The sequence below is a fragment of the Medicago sativa genome, chromosome 2, assembly GCF_051527215.1.
Source record: "Medicago sativa cultivar Bolivia chromosome 2, Bolivia_mono, whole genome shotgun sequence".
In the NCBI taxonomy this organism is placed as follows: domain Eukaryota; kingdom Viridiplantae; phylum Streptophyta; class Magnoliopsida; order Fabales; family Fabaceae; genus Medicago; species Medicago sativa.
The window spans coordinates 57,132,927-57,138,950 of NC_140750.1; the positions used below are offsets into that span (position 1 = coordinate 57,132,927).

The 6,024-nt window shown below is 34.3% G+C and overlaps 1 long non-coding RNA gene across 1 annotated transcript; it reads right to left on the reverse strand.

The window, feature by feature from the left end:
• Positions 1 to 3,045: 3,045 nt before the first annotated feature.
• Positions 3,046 to 4,499, reverse strand: LOC146949219 (uncharacterized). The gene is made up of 2 exons (XR_015025389.1): positions 4,342 to 4,499; positions 3,046 to 3,255 (listed from the first exon to the last, which is right to left on the reverse strand). It is a non-coding gene; the product is annotated as an uncharacterized LOC146949219 (long non-coding RNA).
• Between the last annotated feature and the right edge of the window lie 1,525 nt (positions 4,500 to 6,024).

The window sequence follows — 6,024 nt, forward strand, 5'->3', positions numbered from 1 at the left end:
GTATCAGAATTCTAACCGAATCATCATCACAAAAAACCCTAACCATTTCCAGAATTTACCAAAACAAACGAAAATCAACAAATTCTTCATCAATTTCACAAATTCCATACGAATTAGAATCAGTTCTCGGAATTTCTTTTCGAAATTCACATCATCGAACTGTAAAAGCACCAAAAGCCAGCAAGATCCTCGCAATTCAAGTGTGAGCTCGTTACAAACTGTAACAAGCTCAAACACGATCACGAAGCTTGTTTTACGTGAGAGAAGAAGAAGAAGAAGGTTGTAACCGATTTATTTTCGGTTTCAGCAACAACGAACTCTTACCAGATAGATCTGAAGCTTACGCGAAGGTTTCTGTGGATTTTCATTCATTTTTGCCTCCGATTGAATCTCAGGTAAACTCTTTTTTTCAATCTTACCTTCATCTGCGTTTTCATCTACATTTGCGTTCGTTTTGGTGCGATGTGAGTAGATCTAGAACAAGCAACAAGAAATGACGAAGAACACACGTTAAACATCAGTTTAGAAAAGATATGAGCAAGAACGAATGGAATCCGTCTGAGAAGACGATGATTCCGTCATTCTTGAAGGCCATGGCGTGTTCTTCGTTATTTCCTCATGGTTTCCAACGCCGTTAGGGTTTCTAAGTTGAAGAGAAGAGAGAACGAGAGAATTTGAGAGAAGGAAAGAGAAAGAGGAGTGAAATCAGTGGTTTGGACCGGTCCATATGTTTATATAGGTGTATGAACCAGACCGGTTTGTCTGAACCAGTCTGGTTCACCCTGGGCTTTGAATCTCCACCATTAGATCTAGGGTGGGCTTTCCTGGATCCATCCTGCGTTCCACATGCTCCCATACGATCCAAGATCCATGTGTATGTGGGCTTGGGTCAGTTCTCTGTGATGGGCTTCATTTTCACTTATTTTCTTGCTATTCCCACACTGCCTCTTACTATTTGCGCCTTTGTTTCATAAAAAACCTTTAAAAAAAATTCCTAAAAGATGTGCAAATCATTTTCTTGATATTTTTTGATGAATCTTGACGTATTTATATGTCAAGCATTGATTAAAGAATGAGGAAATAATTTGTCCTTCCTTGATTCAATTCCTTTCCATTTCTTGTTAAAAAACCATGTTAACATCTCTAAAAAATCATGTTTGACATTTTAATACTAGTCTCTTATAATATTTTGACATGAAAAATGGATAGAAGATATAAGTGATCTTGTTTGTGATGTTTGGTACTTTTGGTCAATTTTTGTGAAGCCTTTGTATGCTTTTGATTCTAATATTTTGCCACATTGTGTTGAATACTTAATATGCAAATGTGTAATGTGTTTACTTCTGGAAATTGTGTTTGTTTGGCTGTTTTGAAAGTGCAAATTGTGAATTTCTTGCTTCATAAGTAATGTGTATTGTTACCATGAGAAATAAAGTGCTAAAATGGACCTAAAATGTGTCATAATCCTTGACTTGAATATGCCCTATAATTCTCACACTCATAATACAATGAAGTCTTTGAACATTGCTCATAATAAGAGAATTATAGGTCATGTACTTATTGAGAGGTTATGATAAATTTCCACTACATCTTGACACTTTATTTTTGTCATTTTTACCATTCTTTGTTCTAGTAGTTCCTTGCCTACCTTCCTATCATTTTATGCCTTATTTTCACTAACCACTCTACTTTATGTTTCATACATCATGAGCATTTCATCTTCCATCTCTTTCTCATCCTTTCATTCCTTTGCACTTTGATTCATAACAAGACTTGGAATGTAACATGTAGGAACTTTTGTACTTTACTTTTATGCAATTTTAATTTCTTGCAAGACCATAGAATGTATCTAGGCCAATGATGTAATAAGGACAATGGACTCTAATGATGTACACCGACACAAGCACCGACACATGCACACACCTCACTTTAGATGTATGGCTAGGATATGCATGTTTAGATGTATGTTTAGGATTGTATGTCTAGATGAATGCTTAGGCTTTACACTTAGAAAAATCTCTTTTCCAAAAAATATGAACAACATCACTCAAATATTTTTCTTAATAAACCTTGGGATCAAAATCCGATTGTATTCTCTTTTATTTTCTTAATCAAACTTTAATGAATTTTAATCATACTTTGACTTTCATTTTGCAAAATAACTAATCCCACCTCACATTTTTCCAATCTAATGCCCTTGAGGCCTCTCAATCTCCATTCTTCAAACTCCAATTTTCAAACTTAAAATCAACCAACAAAAACAAAAAAAAAAACATTTTTGGAAGAGAACTACGGTGGATTTGATCCCTTGAACGGGTACGTAGGCAAGGACAAAATTCCTTCAATTCAATTAAAATAAAAATTCAAACACTTTCTTCTCCCTCCAATTCTTCATTTAGAAAACCTTTAGGCTTAATATCACTTTCAAAATAGCATTTAAAAATAAAGCGCGCGCGTAGAAAATAAAGACGGTTCCTCTAGGATACTATAGTCGTTATGGGTGCCTAACACCTTCCCGTAGCGAAATCAACTCCCGGACCTCGATTCTCAAGGGTTTTGCTTACTTTTTCCCTTCCCAAGAAAAAATGAGATATCACCGGTTAAGAAGGTTCAAACTTAATCAATGTTTGACACCCGAAAACCAAGATAAAACAGCAGTCCACACCCCGCGCGTTCGTGCGTCTCCACGAACTACCGCGTATTATAAGACCCAATCGCATAGATTTAAGGTGGGTTCCTTCACGGCAGTCCACACCCCGCGCGTTCGTGCGTCTCCACGAACTACCGCGTACTATAAGACCCGTGCGTCCAACGGACTAACACGTACAATGAAATGCATGAGCATATATTGTCCACTCAATATGTGCAAATGCAACTCTTATACATCATTCAACATATGTAGTATAAAAACATGCCTCAACTGGCAATTCACATATTATCTTTCAATTCATATCAAACAACATTTCATGAATCAACATGCATTTCATATATTTATTCACAAATCATATGAAAGCAACGCACATCAACATATCATAATCAAATTGATTGCAAACAAATCCCACACTGGGCAAACACATTCACTTAACATATCATATTCACAATACACACAATATCACATACACCATCCAGGCATTTAAGTAACTATGATGTTGAAGAAAGTGCCCTTACCTGAGCAACGCATTCCTTATAACGTACAGCTCTACAACTCGTAAGCATCTACATCAGGAACGTCTCTAAACCCTTGAGCTAAGTATCCTAACATATACAATAACTTAGGTAAATATCGACTCTAAAGCTTCCTACCCATTCTAGGTGAAACCTTAGCAACTCTCGAAAATACAATCAACTTCGATATTTTCTAAAACATAAATAAAATATTTTCCAACATGACATTCGTCTCAAAATCCTTAAAAATACTTTAAGTCTTATCATGACCATAAAGTTAACAAAATATCTAAGGAAATTCTTTTCCTGCAAATACTTTTCTTTCCCATGTTTATCTTCTCAAAACATTTTTAATACGATCACGAAGTATCGTATCTAAATTATTATTTTTTTTAATATTTCCCCGACTGAATAATATATCACTTTTCCTTAAAATCACCCAAAATAAATATTTTCCCAAATAATTTAAGTCCTCAAGAAATCTTAAAAGATCAAAGCAATTGATAAACTGTTTTCCGTTTTGAAACATCTTTTCGAAACCACTCAAAACTATGATAAAATGAATCTGACGAATTTTCGACAGAGTCTCCTTTGTGTTTACATCGCATACCAGAGCCTCTGGCTCAGTCAATCTAACACAAATTCACAGACAAAATATTTTCACAACTCAACATTTCAAACATTTAAAATTTTAATTCTAAAAGTGTCCGCAGTCACTTACATCGAAAGCTCAGACACATATTATTTTCAGAAAATCATAATAAATTCATCCGTTGTCGAAACGTCGCGAACCATAGGTCCATTTCGACCGTGTCGACGACGCGAATCCATTGCTAAACTCATTTTCACAATTTAACAGTTTTAAAATGATGAAAATGCCCTTGCACGGTTCAGTCTTTTCGTCCAGACAACATTTTTCAAAAACTAATCGGTTGAATCAACTCATTTACTTGTCTATAGCATAAATATCAAATAAAATTTACATTTCAACACTTTTCCAAAAACATTTAAAATTTTAAAATGAACGGATCGTAAATTTTCTTTCAGATCTATACTCATACAGACTTACCCAACAACATTAATACATAACATCACGCAAGAAAATCGAAACTCGACACCCTTACCCATAAGATACTCAAAACCGTGATTAAAAAGAGGAAAAACGGGGAGGAATACCTCATCTAATGAACGTGAATCACGCGTGAGAAGATAGGAATCGTCAAGGGCTTCGTTTTGATATCTCGTTTGCGCGATTCGGACAAGGAACGAAGAAGTTATGGCCAAAACAAGATGAAGATGGAGGAGGGAGAGTGGTTTGCGGATTTGGATAGAGAAGAGAGAGAAAATTGTGTTTTTGTGAGGTTTGGACCACAAGTTTACTATATATAGTAAGTAGATTGGTTCGGATTAAACCGGACTCGGTTCTCGCGGTTCAAGATACACGTAACTGACAAAGTTCTATCCTAACTCTGATGAACTTCTAACCAATCCCAAACATCTTAGAATTTCCTCTTCACTCAAAAACCACTATTCATTCTCTAATATTTTCTTTTCGAAATTTTTCTCAACCAACAGGTATGATATTGCTAAATTCCCAAAACGAATAGTAAATTCCCTGAATGAATATAATGACTCTCAAGGTCCATTAATATTTCATTTGCAGGCGAATTCATATTTGATTCTACCCGAATCCCCAAACTCGCAAAAATGCTCAACAAGATTAAGAAAACACATACTCATGCATTCCCCTTAACTCAAGTCACAAAAACATAATCATTCTTAACAAACATCATGAAAATCATACTCAATCACCCAGAATAGAAAAACAATATATGTGAGTCAATCCTAGACCTCACATAATCTAACTTGCTCTTCAAGTTTCCATTCAAAATAATAGTTTTGGAATCAAAATAATTTTTCGACAAAATGTCATTTATTAACAAAGAAAACATCAGAACAAAATACAAAGCCCTAAATTTAGTCGCAGCTAAATTATGGGTCTTACAAATTAACTTATTGTAAAACGCCCCTTCTTGTTATATATGAGTAGTTCAGCCTCTACATGCCACTAATATGAACTTGATAGTATCTATGGATTATTAACAACAACACACAATCAGGACTCACAAGATGGTTTCATTATACACTCTAATCCAACCTACACACTCAAAGAACTAGCATATCTCTAACTTCATTCAACAAACAAAATCTGCATTACTATATAATCCATAGAGTTTGACCTGGTTCGCATATAAATTTTGACATGGTTCGCATAAAATAACATGTTTCTCTGCATCTAAATTTTGAGTTATTTATGTATAAGTATTTTGTGGACTTCAAACTTTGAGTCATTTATGACTATATGCAATTCATAACATATAATTAACATTATTTTTGTTTTGGTAGAATCAATAGATTTTGACTGTGATTTTACAATTCTATATTAATTCTACTAAAATTGTTAAGTAAATTCATTCGATTTCGATTTTACTATTTTCGATTTTGTTATTCCCTTTTGATATGAAGCAAAGTCTTGATTTTGACGACAATCATGATATACTCTATAACATCCTCAAATTACTTCTACTGTAGCAAGTTCACAAATCACAAATTACTTCTTCTGTGTGGTATTTTTCCACGTTTATTATTTTCTTATACAATCAGAGATGCATTGTTCCTTATTTTCAAATTGAAATCCTCCCAATTTTGAGGAATGATATGGTGCCTTGTGGAGATTAGTGGTTCAGATTTGGCAAAGTGGAGTCAACTACTATCATAATGGTTGATTTGGTGTTATCGATCCTTCTTAATATTATATGGAATAAATCCAAGAAATATCAGGATCCCTATCTTCATGCT